Here is a 23,863-nt window from a genome sequence, read left to right on the forward strand (position 1 = left end):
GAAATTCAGATGTGTGTTTTGCAAAACCCTAGGCCTACATGTCCAGTAGAGAGGGAGGATGGTTTCATTGGGTAGAATAGAAAAGAATTATAGAACAGAACACTATTTTAGTCAATTCCCAGATTGCCCAGTAGGCTGCCGTTTAGGCTATATGCGATTTGAGAATTAGGCCTAGGCTAAAGCTTAATTTTGTCACATTCTATTCGTTTTCATATTTGAAGTTATGAAGAGTTTCACGTTTCAGCGTGAGTGAAATGTGAGCCTGGATCACAAGACGATGTCTGATTGGCTGTGGGATGGCTAACTCCATTTTGGAAACAGCTGTTTGAAGACCTAACCTTCCCTCATTGTTTCGGGAGGTTGCCAGAGAAACATTCCCGCTTTATGAGACTTCATTGCTGTAAGATTTACATTACGTGTTGCAGAAGGGCCCGGAAACTGAATTGGTGTTTGATCCGATTGTATCAAGTGGATAATTAAGGCTATCGAATCAAGGTTAGTCATTTGTCTTTTTGTTACACTATAACAATGTTTATGTGAAAATGACTGTTGCCGCGCAACCTTGGCGGATGCACATTTGGTTATGAGGAATTTGTTCTGATTTTGATGCAGGTCGTGTGTTCGTCAAACTTGCCAACATTAGGCACTTGAGGGACATTTTATTTTGTTCTTTGCTCAGTGGAATGCCTATCTATACTTGAACAATGTAGGTGGTCTCTACTGGTGGAATATAGGCTACTGCCTATTCTCTATTCTAGGCGATTTGAATGTGAAATTGGGACAAATTGGGCTACTCCAATATTTTAACATCTTACGTTTTATTCAACCTTTTCAGTTTTGCGTATCAACAGATGGCCCTAGACAAGTTCAACAGTTTACTGCTAATTATCTCACTTATCAGAACAAATAAGCTGATCTTGTGAAATAACCAAATAGTCTAACTTAAAAATGTTGATCACATTCTTATGCCTTTTACAATGGTCTTGACAGAGGGATTTCAACAAATGCCCTCTAACGTAATTAATGAAGGTCAGTAATTAAACCCCAGTTGTCTAGGTCTTAATTGAAAGGAAAAAACAAAAACCTTCAGACAGTAGGCCCAGTAGGGAATGAATTTGACACCCCTGGGGTAAATGATGAAGATGGTGCCTATTGATCCTGTAGCACAAGGGTAGATATTCCCAGACTACTGGATGGATTTTTTCCCAGTTAGGCGCCAGACCTACTGAGCTAATTTATCAGTTCAGTGATTGACTCAATTTATCACACCTGGTCTTCCAGTTTGGTTAAATCAAAAACATGAAGTGGCTGCAGTACTACCCCTACAGTGGAGGGAGGGAGGGGGCGGCAGTGGACCTGGGGTGTATTCAGGATAGGTGTAGGCTAGGGGTGTAGTCTATAGGCTAGGTGTAGGCTATAGTAGTTGTTCCCCAACTTTTTATAGTCCTGTACCCCCTTCAAACATTCAACCTTCAGCTGCTGCGTACCCACTCACCAGGGTCAGCACACTCTCAAATGTTGTTTATTGCCATCATTGTAAGCCTGCCACGCACACTATACGATACATTTATTAAACATAAGAATGAGTGTGAGTTTGTGTCACAACCCGGCTCGTGGGAAGTGACAGAGATCTTAGATGACCAGGGCACAAATAATAATCAATTTTGCTCTTTATTTAACCATCTTACATGTAAAACCTTATTTGTTCATTGAAAATTGTGAATAACTCACCAGAGGATAATGAGAATGTTGTGCTTGAAAGGATGCACGTAACTCAGCAATGTTGGGTTGTATTGGAAAGAGCCTTAAATCATTTCGCCACACAGTCTGTGCCTGTATTTAGTTTTCATGCTAGTGAGGGCTGAGAATCCACTCTCATATAGGTACATGGTTACAAAGGGCATCAGTGTCTTAACAGTGCAATTTGCCAAGGCAGGATACTCTGAGCGCAGGCCAATCCAGAAATCTGGCTGTGGCTTATGATTAAATTAAATTTTCACAGAACCGCTTGTTGCAATTTAGATGAGGCTCTCTTGTTCAGATATTGGTAAGGGGACTGGAGGCAGGGCATGAAAGGGATAACGAATCCAGTTGTTTGTTCCGTCCGTTTCGGGAAAGTACCTGCGTAATTGTGCACCCAGCTCACTCAGGTGCTTCGCTATATCACATTTGACATTGTCCGTAAGCTTGAGTTCATTTGCACACACAAAATCATAGAATGATGGAAAGACCTGTGTCTTGTCCTTGTTAAATAAAGGTCACACACATACACACAAAAAAAGTTATTTTGATGGCATTTACATGTCCCCATTACCAGTAAAACATATTCAAAACATATTTTGTTTCCACTTAATTGCTGTGTTACATTTTTAATTTGTTCAGTCATTTCATTCTCAACCAAGATTTCCTCATACATGTCAAGCAGTGAAGTTTCAGCTGTCTGTCCATGGCCTCTCTTCCTCGGTGCGCACGGTCACTGTGTCCGTTTCCATCTTGTCCAGCTGTGTATGTAACATTTCACGTAAACACGTAAAACGTGTTTCTTGTCTGCGTCAAAGTAGCGGTCCTTGTACCTAGCATTGAGCATGGTGGCGACACTGTAAAGAGGCTCAGAGAGAATGCAACGAATCGCTTGTTCACAGCCTCAAGTACTTTTGTAAATTTAACCCCACGGTCTGTATTGGCAGTTTTGTTGAGCAGCCGTTTCAATGCCATGACCGAGGGTATCACGTCTGCTGCAGACGCAGTTGATGAGCTTAATTCTCAAGTCAGTTTTTTGAATGGCGCTAAGAGTGTGTTCATGTTGCCAAGTTTCAAACATGTTCTCAAATGCCATTGAAATGGCAGCAGCGGTATGAGAAACAGCACATTCTTGAGCATGCAATACGGCTTTCCTCCGTATGAAATCCTCATCAACACACTGTGTGGTCAGACTCCGCATGCTCATGGGGCTGACGTCGCTGGTCCAAATGTCAGTCGTGAAGCTAATAGCAGTGACGCCCATAACATGTAGCTCATAGATGTACGTTTAAACAATACTGTAACTCCTGTAGGGAAACATCTGAAAAATAGTGTGTATGACCAGTCGGCGAAAGCCAATGTCATCCACAACAGAAGACGGTTGATTGTCAAGGGCAATAAATTCCATTATCTTGGCATTAACGGGTTTTGCTTTTGAGTTGTCTCGCTGAAATGTTCTTCCTTTCAAATGACTGCTCAACTTTAACTAGTTGTTGGAAGTGTGCGCTTAGTATTTTTCTGCTTTTGTTCTGTGTAGTGCTGTATTTTCATGGCGTCATTACGTCATCTACCTACGTTATATAGGTATGCACGTCAGCTTTGACATCGGTTTTGCATATCGGTGTTAAACTAGACATCGGGTCGATGTTGGCATTTTTAGCTGATATCGGCCAATTCTGATATGCTCACCGATATATCGTGCATCCCTACTGAATACTCTTAATGGACGGCAGGTAGCTGGCCAATGGTTTGAATCCCATTGCCGACAAGGTGAAAAATCTGTTGATGTGCCCTTGAGCAAGGCACTTAACCCTAACTGCTCCTGTAAGTCGCTCTGGATAAGCGCATCTGCAAAAATGACAAATGTAATAGTTTGACAACTGTAGTCAGTGGCACAACACATCAGTAGGAGTTGGCAAGATAGCCCAACCAGATCTGGGACCAGACACAAAAATAATGTATTTCCTGAGGGAACCAAGAGATAACCACAAGATGATAAAACAACCATACACAACTAACCCTTACAACCGACCCTTATCCCCAACCCAACAAAACATACTGTACAGGGGATTCAATCTTAATTTTTCCATTGCTAATAATGTTATTGGCCACTATCAACACAACAGCAGACATCCATTAGCTAAAGGGAAAGTTGGAGGAAGAGGAGAGTGGTGCTGGTAGTGCCACTGCTGCACTGCAGATATACAGTACATGACCTCATTATTGTTGATCCATGAAGCCTTGAAGCTGCAATATGTAACTTTTTGGTCTTTTAGTTTCAGTGTTGTACACCAACTTCAAACAGCTGAAAATACAAAATTTTTGGTTATTGAAAATAGAATTCACAGCAGTTTAGATGGTACAATGATTCTCTACACTTGACTTGCTTGTTTTGTCACAAACTGAAATTAGGTGAACTATTAGAATTTTAGCAGCCAGGAAATGGCAGAGTGATTTCTGAATAGTGCACCTTTAAATAACTGATACATTTTTTAAAGTGTTTTTTGACCCTAGTCCTACAGGTGTGTTGCAGGCTTATGTGCAAGCTCATATCAACTGATTCAGCTAATGGTATTGTTTGTCAGGTGTTTGTGCTGCCGGGCTTGAACAAAACCCTGAAAATACATAGTATCCCTACAGGACCATCAGAAACATGTCGAGGGGTGTATACACTAGAAACCAAACTGAACCGATGAGGACTACCTGAACTCAAATTTTCAGTTAAATTACAGTTTGCACTAAAGCAGGTATTCCCAAACTAAGGTACAAGTAGGGTAAGCGCAATGCCGTCGGGGGTACGCCAAATAAAAATGTGATTCATATTTAAAAATATATTTTCCAATGGGGCTATACGTTTGGGTGTTTTTTTCCCCCCTCGCCTCAGTAGCCTCGTTTCACTGGCAAAAATGTAATTAAGCCATCTAGTGTTCAGCGAAATAACAACAATGTAAAATACAGGTAGCCTAGTCAAATAACTAACATCCAATCACATTAACTGCAACCCACCTCACCCAATGTGGCGTGGATCTGTTTTTTTCCTAAAGTATTTCTATTTACTTCGGATCTGGAATCCCTCAACTGAAGCTATCCAGCTAACTACCTACCAGCTATCAGTCAGCAAACCATTGCTAGCGGTCATCAGCTAACCTTTAGCTCGGAAAGCTCTCGCCAGTTCGAACAACGTGACTCAAACCAGAGCATAACGGACCTATTATTATTATTATTATTATATTTTCCCCTCCCCCCCATATCCCCAGATTCCTACCGCAAACTCTGAACATTTCCATCCCGGAGCAAGCACCAATTAGCCTGAAGCTAGCCCGGCCAGGGTTCCTGTGCTACCACCAAAGCCCACTCATGGGCTACAATATCCAGACCCCTTCTACTGCCGGTACGGAGCACGGAACCCCGCCGATCCTCTACGACTGGAACACCGACATAATCTGCCCGAGGATTCCAACAGGCCCCTCAGGCACGACGTCCGCTGAAGGCCCATTCTGCTAACCGCGGCCTACTAGCTACCTAGAGCTACTTGGAACCCTACTAATTGCACGACTGGTCTATCGACGTCACCGCACGAAGAGGCAAAAACAGACTTACCCCCATCGCGACGTCCCCCAAAGGCTAACTTGCTAGCCCCGGTCTGCCAACTGCTTGCTTGCTAACCCGTGTTTAATTGCTATATTGTAATTACTTCGCCACCATGGCCTATTTATTGCCTTAACTTACCTCATTTGCACTCACTGTATATAGACTTTTTGTTTTCTTTTGTTCTACTGTATGTTTTGTTTATTCCATGGGTAACTCTGTGTTGTTGTATGTGTTGAATTGCTACGCTTTATCTTGGCCAGGTCGCAGTTGCAAATGAGAACTTGTTCTCAACTAGCCTACCTGGTTAAATAAAGGTGAAATAAATAACATTTTAAAAAAACGGTTACTCTCTCACGGGAAACCTTCACTCTTGCGCAGAAATTTAGAAACTAAACATGACAATTTGAAAAATAAGCCACGGGAGTTTTTTGAGTGAGAATAAAGACGACTTTCGAGTAGTAAGACAAAAGCAACAGATACCATTAATAAGAAGGGGCTAGAAGTGTCTTATATGGTGAGCTACCTAGTGGCTAGGACAGGCAAGCCCCATACTATTGTGGAGGACTTAATTCTTCCTGCTGCCGCAGATATCTTGTTATGGATAGGGGGCAGTATTTTCACGGCCGGATAAAAAACGTACCCGAATTAATCTGGTTATTACTCCTGCCCAGAAACTAGAATATGCATATAATTATTAGCTTTGGATAGAAAACACTCCAAAGTTTCTAAAACTGTTTGAATGGTGTCTGTGAGTATAACAGAACTCAAATGGCAGGCCAAAACCTGAGAAGATTCTGTACAGGAAGTACCCTGTCTGACCATTTCTTGGCCTTCTTTGCCATCTCTATCCAAAACAGAGTATCTCTGCTGTAACGTGACACTTCCTGAGGCTCCCATAGGCTCTCAGAAGGCGGCAGAACGTTGAATGATGACTTTGCAGTCTCTGGCTGAAAAACAGTAGCGCATTTGGTAAGTGGTCGATCTGAGAACAATGAGACTGGGTCGCGTGTGCACGAGACAACTCCATGTTTACATTTTCAGTCTTTGAACGAAAACAACGACTCCCGGTCGGAATATTATCGCTTTTTTTACGAGAAAAATCGCATTAAAATTGATTTTAAACAGCGTTTGACATGCGTCGAAGTACGGTAATGGAATATTTTGAAATTATTTGTCACAATACGCGCCGGGCGCGTCACCCTTCGGATAGTGTCTTGAACGCACGAACAAAACGCCGCTATGTGGATATAACTATGGATTATTTGGAACCAAAACAACATTGGGTGATGAAGTAGAAGTCCTGGGAGTGCATTCTGACGAAGAACAGCAAAGGTAATCCAATTTTTCTTATAGTAAATCTGAGTTTGGTGAGTACCAAACTTGGTGGGTGTCAAAATAGCTAGCCATGAAGGCCGGGCTATCTACTCAGAATATTGTAAAATGTGCTTTCACCCGAAAAGCTATTTTAAAATCGGACACCGCGATTGCATAAAGGAGTTCTGTATCTATAATTCTTAAAATAATTGTTATGTTTTTTGTGAAGGTTTATCGTGAGTAATTTAGTAAATTCACCGAAAGTGTTCGGTGGGAATGCTAGTTCTGAACGTCACATGCTAATGTAAAAAGCAGTTTTTTTTATATAAATATGAACTTGATTGAACAAAACATGCATGTATTGTATAACATAATGTCCTAGGAGTGTCATCTGATGAAGATCATCAAAGGTTAGTGCTGCATTTAGCTGTGGTTTTGTTTTTTGTGACATTATATGCTAGCTTGAAAAATGGGTGTCTGATTATTTCTGGCTGGGTACTCTGCTGACATAATCTAATGTTTTGCTTTCGTTGTAAAGCCTTTTTGAAATCGGACAGTGTGGTTAGATAAAGGAGAGTCTTGTCTTTAAAATGGTGTAAAATAGTCATATGTTTGAAAAATTGAAGTTTTCGGATTTTCGAGGAGTTTGTATTTCTCGCCATGCCCGTCATTGGATATTGGAGCAGGTGTTCCGCTAGCGGAACATCTAGATGTAAGAGGTTTTAAAGCTGGGACAATGCTGGGGGAAAAGGCCAAAGAACTATACAGACAATGCCTTCCTCAAACAACACTGTCCCACGACGCATCAGTGACATGGCAGGAGATGTTTTGAAACAATTACTGCTTCGCATACAAGCCAGTGAATTATATGCATTACAGCTGGATGACTCAACAGACGTGGCGGGCCTGGCACATGTCTGTTACGTTTATGGGGGGTCAATTAAGGAAGACATCCTCTTCTGCAAACCGCTGGAAACCAGGACAACAGGAGAGGATATTTTTAAAGTACTGGACGGACAGCTTTGTGACATCAAAAGGACTTTGGTGGTCAAGATGTGTTGGTCTCTGTACTGATGGCGCAAAAGCCATGACAGGGAGACATAGTGGAGTGGTAATGCGCCTGCAAGCAGTTGCTCCCGACGCCACTTGGGTGCACTGCAGCATCCACTGAGAGGCTCTTGCTGCCAAGCGAATGCCTGACAGCTTGAAAGATGTCTTAGATACTACAGTGAAAATGGTTAACTTTGTTAAAGCAAGGCCTCTGAACTCTTGTGTAACTTCTGCATTATGCAATGACATGGGCAGCGACCATGTAATGTTTTGACGCTGGTTATCAAGGGGCAAAGTACTGACACTTTTTTTTTTTTTTTTTTTTTCAATTGAGAGACGAGCCTAAAGTTCTTTACTGACCATAATTTTCACTTGTCTGGCCGCTTGCATGATGACGAGTTTCTCACACGACTGGCCTATCTGTATGATGTTTTTTATCACCTGAATGATCTGAATCTAGGATTACATGGACTCTCCACAACTATATTCAATGTGCGGGACAAACTTGACGCTATGATTAAGAAGTTGGAGCTCTTTTCTGCCTGCATTAACTAGGCAAGTAATTTTAAGAACAAATTCTTATTTACAATGACTGCCAAACCCGGACGGCGCTGGACCAATTGTGCGCCGCCCTATGGGACTCCCAATCACGGCCGGATGTGAGACAGCCTGGATTCAAACCAGGGACTGTAGTCATGCCTCTTGCACTGAGATGCAGTGCCTTAGACCGCTGTGTGTGTGTGTGTGTGTGTGTGTGTGTGTTAACTATTTAACTGTACTTGAATGCTTAAAGGCCGCTAAAATGTTCAATATTGGATATCGGTATCAGCCAAAAATGTCATGTCAATGCATCCCTAGTATTCAGGACTACCTTTCTTACACAATACAAAATATGTTACTGGGCGGAGAGAAGCGATCCAGAACTATAAGCATAGTGCCCACAGACCTCAGTCTAAAATGCGTAAAGCAATTGGTTGCGCTATATAAATCTCCAATCTATAGAAATATCCAGCATTTGTGTGTACATTCATAACTATTAATGGGCATTATATTTTAGTCTTCTACTCCCTCTCTAATAGATGTGTTTACACATTTGCAGGCTGTTTTTTTGTCAGTAGTCGCCTACTCAGTACTCCACTGACCTCTAACCATGTCCCATGCTCTGTAGTTAGACTAGGCTGTAGGACATATGTTTTTTTTAGCTCCATCACTGGCTGGGAAAGAGGCAAGTACCACAACCACCCTTTCTTTCTCGTGACCAAGTGACTGTCAGGAAGAGAAGTAGTACTTATGCACAATTATATTATAGACACGCAGGCATACACACACACACACACTCATCTATAGACCATAGATTTTTTTTATTAGTTTTGATCCGAATTAACTCCTTGTCTTTCATTTGTCGTGAGCCATATGATTTTAATATTACCCTTCACTTTGGCTTTTTAGTAAGTCAAGATGTTTGTTGGTTTAGCAAAATACCTGTGTGGGCTTAGTCATTAAGGACATGTAAAAGAATGAGGGATAAGTGGGTATGATTGAGTCCCTCTTAGAATAACGTTAATGATCAACGTTAATATAACATTAACATGTGTGGGTAACCAACTAGCAATGCAGATTTAATTGCTCTGTAATTTTAATTTACTACATTCAGGGTTGGGAAGTAACAAGTGCATGTAATCAGCTACATGAAATCTGATTTCCTTACATTTTCCATGGGGAGTTAAGACCGGGTATTTTGGGAATATTGCTTAAATTCATCAAAAAAGTTAGCTTATAACGGTGAACCTTTTTTTGTGGGATACACATAAGGCAATTCTAGGTCTTGTGGCATATTTTGCTTAAACTATCCCCAATTCAATGGAATTGTAACCCTCTGCATGGACAGTGCATTCTTCCATCACATGTACAGCGGATTCTCAAGATCTTGCACACTAATGAGATGCTATTTAGCCCACACTACTACACTGTCTGAGCCAAGGACCACATGCTTTCTGGTAAGTTTTGATTACAATACAGGGTGGCGTGAATACATTTTATATGGCATACATGCAATTTATTTGTATTTATTTAACTAGTAAATAGTAGCCTACAGAATAGTGTGTTTTACATAATTTCTAACTTGTTAACAATTTCTGCTAGTTAGTTTTTGCTACCATGTGGGTTTGAGTTTGCTTGAGCCTGCTAACTGAGGAGTGTTAATTCACCTGTTTCCTAACATGTTTCATTTTTAAAACATTTAGATTAAACAACTCCTTTGTAAGATAAGTTCTTAACTATTTATCTGTGCATGAAATTGTTAGTTTTTTTTACTCCTTTTTTTTCCTTCTCTTTACAGGAAAATGCCACGGGCACTATTTGATGTGTGGAGACATTTCATTGCAGCTAATGTAGAAAGAAAAGCTGTGTACATTTGCAAATACTGTGTCAAATCATATGTGAAGAATGCAACAAGGATGCAGAATAATCTGGCCAAGTGCATAAAGTTCCCACAGCGCTCACAACAAGCAACCTCTGACAAAAGTTCCTCTACTTCTATTCGAGGTGAAAATGATGAATCAGACACCTTATCGATAGCAACAGCTCATAGTCCTCCTGGAATCTGAAGATTTCTGACTCAACGGAGGAACGTAGTCAGAAATGCTGATGAATGTATTGCTCGAGTTGTGTCTGCAATTGGTTCACCTCTGATGCTCACAGGCAATGTGTATTGGAAGAGATTTCTAAATGTTCTTCGCCCAGCATACACCCCTCCAACCAGACATGCTTTATCTACTAATTTGCTGGATGCAGAGTTCAACAGAGTTCAAGTGAAGGTCAAGCAAATCATAGAGAAAGCAGACTGTATTGCAATCATCTCTGATGGGTGGTTGAATGTTCGTGGGAAAGGAATAATTAACTACCTCTCCACCCCTCAACCAGTATTCTGCAAGAGCACAGACACAAAGGACAACAGACACACCAGTCACTACATTGCAGATGAGCTGAAGGCGGTCATCAATGACCTTGGACCACAGAAGGTATTTGCACTGATGACAGACAATGCTGTGAACATGAAGGCTGCTTGGTCTAAAGTGGAGGAGTCCTACCCTCACATCACACCCATTGGCTATGCTGCTCGTGCATTGAATCTGCTCCTCAAGGACATCATGGCACTGAAAACAATGGATACACTCTACAAGAGAGCCAAGGAAATGGTTAGGTATGTGAAGGGTCATCAAGTTATAGCAGCAATCTACCTCACCAAGCAAAGTGAGAAGAATAAGATCACCACATTGAAGCGCCCAGCAACACCCATTGGGGTGGTGTTGTCATCATGTTTGACAGTCTCCTGGAGGGGAAGGAGTCTCTCCAAGAAATGGCCATATCACAGTCTGCTTATATAGACAGCCCCATCAAGAGTATCCTCCCGGGTGAGGTATTTTGGGAGAGAGTGGTAAGCAACCTGAAACTCCTGAAACCTATAGCATTAGCCATTGCACGGAATGAGGGAGACAATGCCATCCTGTCTGATGTCTAGACTCTGCTTGCAGATGTAAGAGAAGAAATCTGTACTGCCCTGCCCACTTCGCTGTTGCTCCAAGCAGAGGAAACTGCAGTTCTGAAATACATCAAAAAGCGTGAAGACTTCTGCCTGAAGCCCATCCACGCCCCAGCGTACATGTTGGACCCCAAGTATGCTGGTAAGAGCATCCTGTCTGGTGCAGAGATCAAGTCCTATGGTGGCATCACTACTGTGTCTTGCCACCTTGGCCTGGATGAGGGCAAGGTTCTTGGCAGTCTGGTGAAGTACATTTCCAAGTAAGGGCTTTGGGATGGAGATGAAATATAGCAGTCATGCCAACATATCTCATCAGCCACCTGGTGAACGGGACTTTGTGGATCTTTCCCCTGTTGCCTGCATCATCCTCCAAATCCCACCAACATCAGCCGCCTCAGAGCGCAACTGGTCCTTGTTTGGGAACACACACACCAAAGTACGCAACAGGCTGACCAATACAAGGGTTGAAAAATTGGTGGCCATCCGGGCAAATTTGAGGCTTTTTGAGCCTGACAACGAGCCATCCTCAAGGTTGGAAAGTGACAGTGAAGATGAGGCCCAACATGTACGCTGATGTTCAAGAGGTGGACATTGAGAAGTCCAGGGAGAAGACTCGGAAGCCTGAGAGAAAGCCAACCAAAGCTTTAGTTCCTAGACTTTAGTTTATATCATTTTACAGATGTATGTTGAAAACGTTTCTGACTTGAATGTGGTGTTCACCCAGGAAGGTTGATAATTTTGGTGCAGTTAATCACCAGACATGGCTGTAAACACATTTTATATAAAAAAAACATCTTCAATATTCCCTTTTGTTGTTCAGCGAAATCATTCCATGTGAAGAGTCAACTCATTTAATTAAAGTTCAATTTGTAACTACATTGTTTTTATTTCTATTGGAAGGATTTAATAATTTGTAATTGTCTACTTATAAGGTAAAAGGTTTATGTTTCTGTTTCCATTTGATATGGTAGATATATCCAATGCAAAAAACATCTACATTTAAATGGTATTAATTTGCATATATTCCCTTTAATTCCCACGGAATGTTTCCACCTCTGAATATTCTCCAAAATGTGCAACCCTAGTTATGTTACCAGAAAAAAATATTGTCATCAGATGCTTTTAAAAACTAAATTACTTCTTAGATTACTTTTAAATTCAGAAAGGGTATTTGTGAAAAAATACAGACACCTTTCTGTTTTCTCAATGACATTCAATTCAGCATTGAAAAAAGATGCAGTTAAATTTGTTCCACCTGAGCGAGTCTGACTACAAGTCGTTGATGACACACCAAATGTGTTTAATGGATCCTTTTTGTCTTCTAATGCCTCTTAACTTCTATGGGCTACGTGGGATGCTAGCGTCCCACCTGCGGGACACAGCCAGTGGAATATCAGGGCGGCAAATTCAAAACAACAAAATGTCATAATTCAAATTTCTCAAACATACAACTATTTTACACCATTTTAAAGATACACCTCTCCTTAATCCAACCACATTGTCCGATTTCAAAAAAGGCTTTACGGCGAAGCATAAAGTTAGGACAGTGCCGACACAAGAAAAACCACACAGCCATTTTCCAAGCAGGAGAAAGGTCACTAAAACCAGAAATACAGCTAAAATTAAGCACTAACCTTTGACGATCTTCATCAGATGACACTCCTAGGACTCAATGTTACACAATACATGTATGTTTTGTTTGATAAAGTTCATATTTATATCCAAAAAACCCATTTTACATTGGCGCGTGATGTTCAGAAAATATTTTGCCTCCAATACTGCCGGTGAATCAGCACAACAATTTACAAAAATACTCATCAACGTTGATAAAATATTAAACTGTTATTCAAAGAATTATAGATGAACATCTCGTTTATGCAACCGCTGTGACAGATTTAAAAAAAGCTTCACGGGGAAAGCACACTTTGCAATAATCTGAGTACGGCGCTCAGAAAAAGACATCAAGCAATACAGATACCTGCCATTTTGGAGTCATCTAAAATCATAAATGGCATTAGAAATATTCACTTACCTTTGATGATCTTCATCAGAAGGCACTTCCAGGATTCCCAGGTCCACAATAAATGTTGTTTTGTTCAATAAAGTCCATAATCTATGTCCAAATACCTCCTTGTTGTTTGCACATTCAGTAAGCTACTCCAAATGTAGGAAGCGCGACAAAAATTTCACAACAAAAGTTATATTTACGTTCGTTGAAACATGTCGAACGTTGTAAAGCATCAATCTTTAGGGCCTTTTTAACGTAAAACTTCAGTAATAGTCCAACCGGACGATTCCAATGTCTTGAAAAACGTTATGGAACACAGCTACCCCTCACGTGAACGTGCGTAATTGAGGCCATGTCATTCTCTCGGTCATCAGACTCCAGGAGGTCTTGTTCGCTCTCTGTTGACGGCAAAAGCCTGAAACACGTTCTAAAGACTGTTGACATCTAGTGGAAGCCTTAGGAAGTGCAAATTGAACCCTAAGTCACTGTATACTGAATAGGCCCAGTCTTGACAAACTACAATCCACTTCCTGGTTGGATTTTTTTCTCAGGTTTTTGCCTGCCATATGAGTTCTGTTATACTCACAGACATCATTCAAACAGTTTTAGAAACTTCAGAGTGTTTTCTATCCAAATCTACTAATAATGTTGGATAATATGTATATCCTACGTTCTGAGCCCGAGTAGTAGGCAGTTTAATTTGGGCACCTCATTCATCCAAACTACCCAATACTGCCCCCGGGCCCAGAAAGGTTAAAGGTCCAGTACAGCTGTTTTTCTCAATTATTTCTGGGTTATAATTACCTTACTGTTATGACTCTCCTGTGAGGACCAGGTTACAGTGGATCAGCTCTACAGAGCTCTCACCCACAGAGGGGGAAGAGGGATGGATGTGGGGGGGTTTTATGACACCGCACGTCGATTGTAAACCATAGGCAGCAGACGATTCCTTTAGGGGCCTAGTTTGGGTGACTAGAATGCCTTTGTCTTATGAAGAGTTTTCCGCCCTAAACTACAACATCAAACCATGGACACTGGGACAATATATTTCAAGATTTGAATATTGGGAATGATGGAATATGGAAAATATGTCTATTTTGTGATGTCATTAAAAGGTGCATGAAGATGTTATAACAAAAACATGTAACTTGAAGAGTTTTCATACGGTGTATATCATGTTTACATACTTTACGTTGTGTGGAAAATATCCAGGATAAAGAGAATGTTTTTGTGATAAGATTGTGATTTTAGTTCACTAATGAGATCATAGTAAATTGTGATACCTTGCCTCGTAACTAACCACGCACCAGGGAACCCAGAGAGCGTGTCAGCCTGACGTAAACGCCCCCTTTTTACCCGAGGGTATAAAGCATTTGAGTTAAGAATGAACATATCAGACTAAAATGGACCACAGCTGCAGCGTGGGCTAAGATAGATGTGACCCCCAAAACGCAACACGAGGTTGAAGAAGACAAAATAATTTCTTAACAATCAATGCTACGGTTGAGTAGCTGTATCTAAGAAGGTGAATTTAAGTAGGACCATCCAGTTATTCTCCTCAAATCATCGTGTCCTACACTTCTTTCATCACCACTCTGGGATCATCGACAAGGCTGATTAGCCGTCCTCAGGAGACCACTCTTCCAGAACGAGTGCAAGTACACAGACAACTAAGGACATTGTGACCTCTTGTGGACAGAGACTTACACCTGAGAACGAAAGACAAAGCCATCAGAGGGCCCAACAGAGATACACCAGGAAGACCTTCAACGTGTAAATACATCATTGCATCTCTTGCTCTCTCTTTACATCTCCATCTTGTGTAACAAGTGTCATTGTGTTGGACCACTAGGGATTTATTGTTTTAGGTGTCGCATTAGCCTACGTTAGCTAATGCGATTGTCATGAGGTTGTAAGTAACAAGAACATTTCCCAGGACATAGACATATCTGATATTGTCAGAAAGCTTAAATTATTGTTAATCTAACTGAATTGTCCAATTTACAGTAGCTATTACAGTGAAATAATACCATGCTATTGTTTGAGAGTGCACAGTTATGAACTTAAAGTTATTAATAAACAAATTAGGCACATTTGGGCAGTCTTGATACAAACTTTTGAACGGAAATGCAATGGTTCATTGGATCTGTCTAAAACTTTACACATACACTGCTGCCATCTAGTGGCCTAAATATACATTTTTACCTGGGCTGGAATAATACATTGGCCTTTCTCTTGCATTTCAAAGATGGTACATGAAAAATAAGTTTTTTTTCTTTGAATTATCTTTTACCAGATCTATTGTTATTCTCTTACATTCCTTTCACATTTTGACAAACTTCAGTGTTTCCTTTCAAATGGTACCAAGAATATGCATATCCTTGCTACAGGCAGTTAGATTTGGGTATGACATTTTCAGTGAGAATTGAAAAAAAAGGGGCGGATCCTTAAGAGGTTATAAACTTTTCCCGTGGTGCCCTAAATTCCTAATGAGTTAATTGTTACATGACTAATTTAATAGCGTAATAATTTAACGTAGTAGGTAATTATTAAATGAATAAGTCATCCCATTAATGATAGTCACATCACGATTATTTTCAATTACAATGGCCAAAAATAAACAGCTTCTTAGCGAAGAGCAATTAATCAAACAAGAATTTTGCTCGGGCTCTCTGGGATTTGTTTGAGTAATACAATATAAAAAAGTAGCTGTTATTGGCATAGGTTTGGAAATTCTTATTGGTCTATTAACCAATTCACCAGGCAGGCCAAATCTCCATTCCACCAAAACGGGCTGAAACTTCAGGCAGTGTTTTCCAACGGCTCTTATTGCGTTATCATCATTTTCACAATTTCACCATAGTATTACTTCCTCAGTGTGTAGATGTATACTTTATATAACAGAAAAAAACATGTTTTGGACTGCACTGGGCCTTTAAGGGGAAGGTAATCCGATTTAGTTACTGAGTTTGGGTAATCCAAAAGTTACGTTACTGATTACAATTTTGAACAGGTAACTAGTATTCATAACAGATTTAATTTAGTAAGTAACTTACCCAACCCTGAATTAGTGCAGAGCTGATTTCATTATTTATACCACATTTGGAAACCACATGTTTGACTCGGTTCCATTAATTCCATTCCAGCTATTTCAATTAGCCTGTTTTCCTATAGCTCCTCCCACCAGCCTCCTCTGCAAACCATAATGATTACCCAAGTCTGCTGATTTTTAAAGCTAGCTACTAATGGGGAATGTTTTTTGCTTCTACTTCAACTCTTCTCATTTTCTACTCCGCAAATTGAATCACAGGACTCCTGCATCCACATCCTGGTAGCTGTGTGGGATTGCTGCTTGGCAAGCCAGCATCAGAAATGGAGGAGGCCACCTCTTCAATAATTCCCAGGGAAAGGAGGAGAAATAGAATTATGCTGTTGGTTGGCTCTATAGAGGAGTATCTGGACTATAGATCTCTACAGGTGCAGTAACTGGCAAAAATAAAGGAAACATTTGAGTAAATGAGGGATTCAAAGTATATTGAAAGCAGGTGCTTCTACACAGGTGTGATTCCTGAGTATGGTTGGCTGCAGCCCAATATGGTGACCGGAGTGTGGGTGTGTCAAGGATTGCGTGTATGGAAAGCGATTTAGCTTATTGGGCAGATTTGTTGCCACTTAAGACCATTTTCCTACAAACCTGGCAGTTTGTAGGATAGCACCTACACAATAAATAACTACAATTGATAACGTCTAGATGTTGCCTTGGTACATACAGTTGAAGTGGGAAGTTTACATACACCTTAGCCAAATACATTTAAACTCAGTCTTCACAATTCCTGACATTTAATCCTAGTAAAAATTCCCTGTCTTAGGTCAGTTAGGATCACCACTTTTTATTTTAAGAATGTGAAATGTCAGAATAATAGTAGAGAGAATTATTTATTTCAGCTTATATTTCTTTCATCACATTCCCAGTGGGTCAGAAGTTTACATACACTCAATTAGTATTTGGTATCATTGCCTTTAAATTGTTTAACTTGGATCAAATGTTTCGGGTAGCCATCCATAAGCTTCCTTGTGGAAGGGTGAATTCAGGGTTGGGTGAATTTTGGCCCATTCCTCCTGACAGAGCTGTTGTAACTGAGTCAGGTTTGTAGGCCTCTTTGCTCTCACCTGCTTTTTCAGTTCTGCCCACAAATGTTCTATAGGATTGAGGTCAGGGCTTTGTGATGGCCACTCCAATACCTTGACTTTGTTGTCCTTAAGCCATTTTGCCACAATTTTTGAAGTATGCTTGGGGTCGTTGTCCACTTGGAAGACCCATTTGCGACCAAGCTTTAACTTCCTGACTGATGTCTTAAGATGTTGCTTCAATATATCCACACAATTTTTCCTGCCTCATGATGCCATCTATTTTGTGACGAGCACCAGTCCCTCCTTCAACAAAGCACTCCCACAACATGATGCTGCCACCCCAGTGCTTCACGGTTGTCATGACGTTGCCCTCTTTGGACACTGCGAGCACCATCCCCCGACCTCTATACTTCTGACACCAGGCTCTGTAAGAGTGGTCGTAAATTCCTACGAGGATACCCTCTCCTCATGGCCACAGTATAGAGAGGACAAAGGAATTTCTTCCACCTCACAGAACTGGAGAACCGAACAACATTTATGTTCTGGAGAGGGTATAAAAGATCGGTGAAGAATCCAGCTATGAACTGGTCCATTTGGTACAATTTTGTGAAACTCATGAGAGACAATATGGCCACATTTCCATAATCATGTTTATACAATAGCCTCAGCTATGAGACTTACATCTAAATGGTTGTATAAAATGAATGGATAAGGATGGAACTGTTTGTGAAATTGTGTAATGTGATTTTGGACTGTTTAACTTCTATGGGCGACGTGGGACGCTAGCGTCTGCGGGACACAGCCAGTGAAATATCAGGGCGGCAAATTAAAAACAACACAATGTCATAATTCAACTTTCTCAAACATACAACTATTTTACACCATTTTAAAGAAACACTTCTCCTTGATGTAACCACATTGTCCGATTTCAAAAAGGCCATTTTCCAAGCAAGGACATGTGTCAATAAAACCCAAAACACAGCTAAATGAAGCACTAACCTTTGACGATCTTCATCAGATGACACTCCTAGGACATTGTTACACAATACATGTATGTTTTGTTCGATAAAGTTCATATTTATATCCAAAAACAGCATTTTACATTGGCGCGTGATGTTCAGAAAATGTATTCCCACCAAAACGACCGGTGAATGTGCACATCAATTTACAAAAATACTCATCATAAACGTTGACAAAATATATATTATTTAAAGAATTATAGATAGCAGTTGCATCCAGGGGTAGTCTGTCAGATTTTAAAATAGCTTTACGGAAAAAGCACATTTTTCAATATTCTGAGTACATAGCTCAGCCATCACAGAGAGCTATACAGACATCCGCCAAGTTCGGGGCAACCTAAACTCAGAATTAGTATTAGAAATATTCTCTTACCTTTGCTGATCTTCGTCAGAATGCACTCCCAGGACTGCTACTTCCACAAGAAATGTTGTTTTTGTTCCAAATAATCCATATTTATGTCCAAATACCTCCGTTTTTTTCATGGGTACAGATCACTTATCCAAAGGCATAACGCACGAGCGCGGAACCAGAGACGAAAAGTCAAAATGTTCCATTACCGTACTTAGAAGGATGTAAAACGCTGTTAAAATCAATCTTTATGGTATTTTTAACGTAAAATTGCGATAATATTCAAACCGGACAATAGCGTATTCATTCAAGGAGAAAAAGAAGGAACAGCGTGCTCGCGTGACTGCGCATATCCAATCCCTTTGTTGCCAGGCAGTCCACTCAGAAACTGAGCTCCTATTATCTGCCCAGTGACAGGAGAATGCTCAAACCACTTTCTGTAGGCTTTAGACAGCCAATGTAAGCCTTAGGAAGTGCAACGTAACCCCACGGATACTGTAGTTTCGAAAGGGACTAGAAAGAACTACAATTCTCAGATCCTCCACATCCTGGTTGACTTTTTCTCATGTTTTTCACTGCCATATGAGTTCTGTTATACTCACAGACACCATTCAAACAGTTTTAGAAACTTCAGTGTTTTCTATCCAGATCTACTGATAATATGCATATTCTAGTTTCTGGGCCAGAGTAGTAACTTGTTTAAATTGGGTACGTTTTACATCTGGCCGTGAAAATACTGCCCCCTAGCCCAGACAGGTTAATGAAGGAAACTCCAATTCCCTTTGGAGTCTTACCTAAATCAGAGGACCGCCCATGAGCACAGTTATGGTCTGGCGTCATGGAACAGGCCCTTTTCTGCTCTTCCGAATAAAACCCCCCACCTAGGTTTTCTATCACCAGACCAAGCTTACCTCAATTACGAGATGGCTAAAGGTTGGAGACCAGCTTACCTTGATAACGAGAGGGCCAAGGTTTGAGAGAAGACCAAGCTTTCCTCTTGCTGAACTTTTAACCATACCACGTGGTTAAACTCTTAGACTATCGATACCGACAGAATAAGAACAAGTCTTTGATATTAATTACTAGTCTGCAGCTAGGAATTCGGTATCATTGAACGCGAAGACCGACAACCGCCGAAACATCTCTCCTATAACAACATTAATGAATGTCACTCTGAACTACCCAATCTAACCGTGAGAGAGGGCGGACAAACTCTCCAACAGAAACAAACTATTCAACAGAGATCCCGACGACACATTGAGCGTAAATATATATATTGATTGCAATTATTCCCGAATGAGTGAGTGTTCATGTGCAAAGGATTAGTATTTCAATTGTTATAATTATCAACTCTGTAGTTCCTTCTCAGCTGACCCCCACTCCCCTTTTGTCTAACAAGCCGCCATGCCAGTTTAGCCCACTAGGGCACATTCCTCTATCATTTATTTATAACGATATCTACTGTTTGTTATGCATTTCTGTGAATTACTTAGTAAATAAATGCTTTTAAGACAGTTGATGTATGGATGACTCATAGTGAAGACTGGGTTTGTGCAGATAACCAACAATTTACGACGTTTGGAATGAGACTGACGAGGTAAATAATAATTATTTAATTCAAAGACTAATTGATCAGATATTAAAATATCTGAAAGTTAAATTAGGAAAATTATAACTTTGTAATCTGAATATTCTCCTTGGTGCCCCGACTTCCTAGTTAATTATACAAAGTTATATAGTGGCAGAATAAGATACCGGGTAGGGAGTGGTCTATTTCATTGCGTTTTTCACTCATCACGTTTATTCCGAAAAATGTCTGTCCTCACATGTCTGTTTGCCTATGGACAAACATTAAGAATAAGCTGCGTGGTGAGTTGATGCCAATTCGGCAGCTAGTTAGCTAGGTTTGTATGCGTTCCTACTTTTGTATGCGTTGTTGGTTGGCAGCCTTTTACTTTTCGTTTTTTGGAACAGATTCCTGTTGTAACGTTCCACAAATTATACCCACCCCTTCAAGCCTATCAACCCCTGAGATTAGGCTGGTGTAACCGATGTGAAATGGCTAGCTAGTTAGCGGGGTGTGCGCTAATAGCGTTTCAAACGTCACTCGCTCTGAGACTTGGAGTGGTTGTTTCCCTTGCTCTGCATGGGTAACGCTGCTTCGAGAGTGGCTGTTGTCGATGTGTTCCTGGTTCAATCCCAGGTAGAAGCGAGGAGAGGGACGGAAGCTATACTGTTACACTGGCAATACTAAAGTGCCTATAAGAACATCCAATAGTCAAAGGTATATGAAATACAAATCGTATAGAGAGAAATAGTCCTATAATTCCTATAATAACTACAACCTAAAACTTCTTACCTGGGAATATTGAAGACTCATGTTAAAAGGAATCACCAGCTTTCATATGTTCCCATGTTCTGAGCAAGGCACTTAAACATTAGCTTTCTTACATGGCACATATTGCACTTTTACTTTCTTCTCAAACACTTTGTTTTGCATTATTTAAATCAAATTGAACATGTTTCATTATTTATTTGAGGCTAAATTGATTTTATTGATGTATTATATTAAGTTAAAATAAGTGTTCATTCAGTATTGTTGTAATTGTCATTATTATAAATAAATTCTTCAATTCTATTTTTCATGCTATAGAATTCTAAGCAAATCTTGTCTGCTAAATTAATTAGTGTAGCCCACAGCCATATGGCATAGCCAGATCAGGACCTAACATAAGGACAATTCATTGTATGCTATACTGTTCTTCTGAAATAGACTACATTTTCTCCATATCATGTTTCTTTAGACCTGTCAAAAATAAATAATGGATTTATTGTGATGGTGTAGGCTTTATTAGATGGATTTATTATACTTTTAAAAATGTAGATGTTCTTAAGGCCTGCATCACGCTAGGAGATGCTAAATGTGTTGATGTTAATTAACGGTCAATTACCGTGAGACAGGCAGTTATTTGCTTGACAATCACCGGCTGACAAAATGTAATGGCAGCCACAGCCCTAGCCACAATCACAATAAACAGGCATTATGTCCTCCTCCCCTGTTTATGCTTAGTAGATGTGAGCAATGGTGGTCCGGTTCCAGTCTGTTCAGTCTCTCACATTCTTTTTTTAGATTTTAACTCTGATCGTACACACACTCACACACACACGGAAAATACCATAAAGAACTGGACCTGACAACCCACCTGCTTCCTGTCCTGTTAAGGTCCTATGTTGTTAAAGGCCCAGTGCAGTTCAACATTTTCATGTGTTTTATATACAGTGCCTTCAGAAAGTATTCACACTACAGCCTGAATTTAAAATGGATTAAATTGAGATTGTGTCAATGGCCTACACACAACACCATCACATACACTACACCATCATGTAAAAGTGGAATTATGTTTGTACATATTTTTTACAAATAAATGAACAGGTGAAATGTCTTGCGGCAATAAGTATTCCATCCCTTTGTTATAGCAAGCCTAAATAAGTTCAGGAGTAAAAATTTGCTTAACAAGTCACTAAGTTGCATGGGCTCACTCTGTGTGCAATAATAGTGTTTAACATGATTTTTGAATGACTACCTCATCTCTGTAACCCACACATACAATTATCTGTAAGGTCCCTCAGTCGAGCAGTGAATTTCAAACACGGATTCAACCACAAACACATGGGAGGTTTTTCAATACCTTGCAAAGAAGGGCACCTATTGGTAGATGGGTATAAAAAAAAGCAGACATTGAATATCCCTTTGAGCATGGTGAAGTTATTAATTACACTTTGGATGGTGTATCAATACACCCAGTCACCACAAAGCTACAAGCGTCCTTCCTAACCTCGTTGCCGGAGAGGAAGGAAACCGCTCAGGGATTTCACCATGAGGCCAATGGTGACTTCAAACCAGTTAGAGAGTTAAAGTGATAGGATAAAACTGAGGATGGAACAGCAACATTGTAGTTACTCCACAATACAAATCTAAATGATGGAGTGAAAAGAAGGAAGCCTGTACAGAATAAAAATATTCCAAAACATGCATCCTGTTTGCAATAAGGCACTAAAGTAAAACTGCAAAAAATGGGGCAAAGAAATGTACTTTTTGTCCTGAATACAGTTATGTTTGGAGAAAATCCAACACAACACTGAGTACCACTCATCATATTTTCAAGCATGGAATTGGCTGCATCATATTGTGGGTATGCTTGTCATCGGCAAGGACTAAGGAGTTTTTTTGGGGGGAGATAAAAATTAACAGAATATAGCTAAGCACAGGTGACATCCTAGAGGAAAACCTGGTTCAGCCTGCTTTCCAACAGACACTGGGAGACAAATTCACCTTTCAACAGGACAATAACCTAAAATACAAGGGCAAATATACAGTGGAGTTGCTTACCAAGACGACATTGAAATGTAAAATTATGATAATGCCCTTTTAGAGTAAGAGCTGTTTGAGAATACCACCTGAAATTTCAGGCTGTTCTGGTGGGAGGGAATGTTGGCATGCCTGGTGACATCACCAGGTGGTAAATAAGTTAATAGACCAGTTCCAAACCTTCTTTTTGACTTTGTTTTAATTAGTGAGGTACTTAATTGTTACCCAGAAATAATTTGATCTTGAGATAAAAACGGCTGCATTGGACCTTTTTTTTTTTTTAAATGGGGGAGCAGAAATAGACTTGAGCTAATATTGTCGAGGTCCTGTCACCATAACCACCATGACCCTTGTCTCCCTCTCTCCCTATGGTAGTGAACAGAGATGAAGAGACCAGCATGGACCCTGCTCAGACAAAGCATTATCTGCATGATAAACCCATATTCATCTGCTTGACATATACCTATAACTTAGCCTTTTACTTTTAAGTATGCAAAAGAGGATATTAGTAAAAGTTTTGAGTATACATGTCATACTGAATATTAATCTTGCACATTTTCAACATGGTTAGGTAGGCCTTATAACATTCCATTGTGCTGATCAGTGTTTGTTTAGACGGCTAAGAAAGATGCATCACATCTTAAATAAATAAATAAAAACGGCACATTGTACCTTCCGTCACAGTTGTTTTAGGAACATTAATATCTGGAGCCTTATCCTTGCCAGCAGTGGTGTAAAGTACTAAAAGTAA

The 23,863-nt window shown here is 40.2% G+C and overlaps 1 protein-coding gene across 1 annotated transcript in view; it reads left to right on the forward strand.

The window, feature by feature from the left end:
• The first annotated feature begins 325 nt into the window (after window positions 1–325).
• The window catches only part of LOC115165578 (cAMP-dependent protein kinase inhibitor gamma), a 42,136-nt gene continuing 18,598 nt past the window's right edge, over window positions 326–23,863 (forward strand). Inside the window, exon 1 of the mRNA XM_029718776.1 lies at window positions 326–495. The gene's annotated coding sequence lies outside the window, so the exon portion shown is untranslated. The remainder of the gene's footprint in view (window positions 496–23,863) is intronic.

The sequence above is a fragment of the Salmo trutta genome, chromosome 28, assembly GCF_901001165.1.
Source record: "Salmo trutta chromosome 28, fSalTru1.1, whole genome shotgun sequence".
NCBI lineage: Eukaryota > Metazoa > Chordata > Actinopteri > Salmoniformes > Salmonidae > Salmo > Salmo trutta.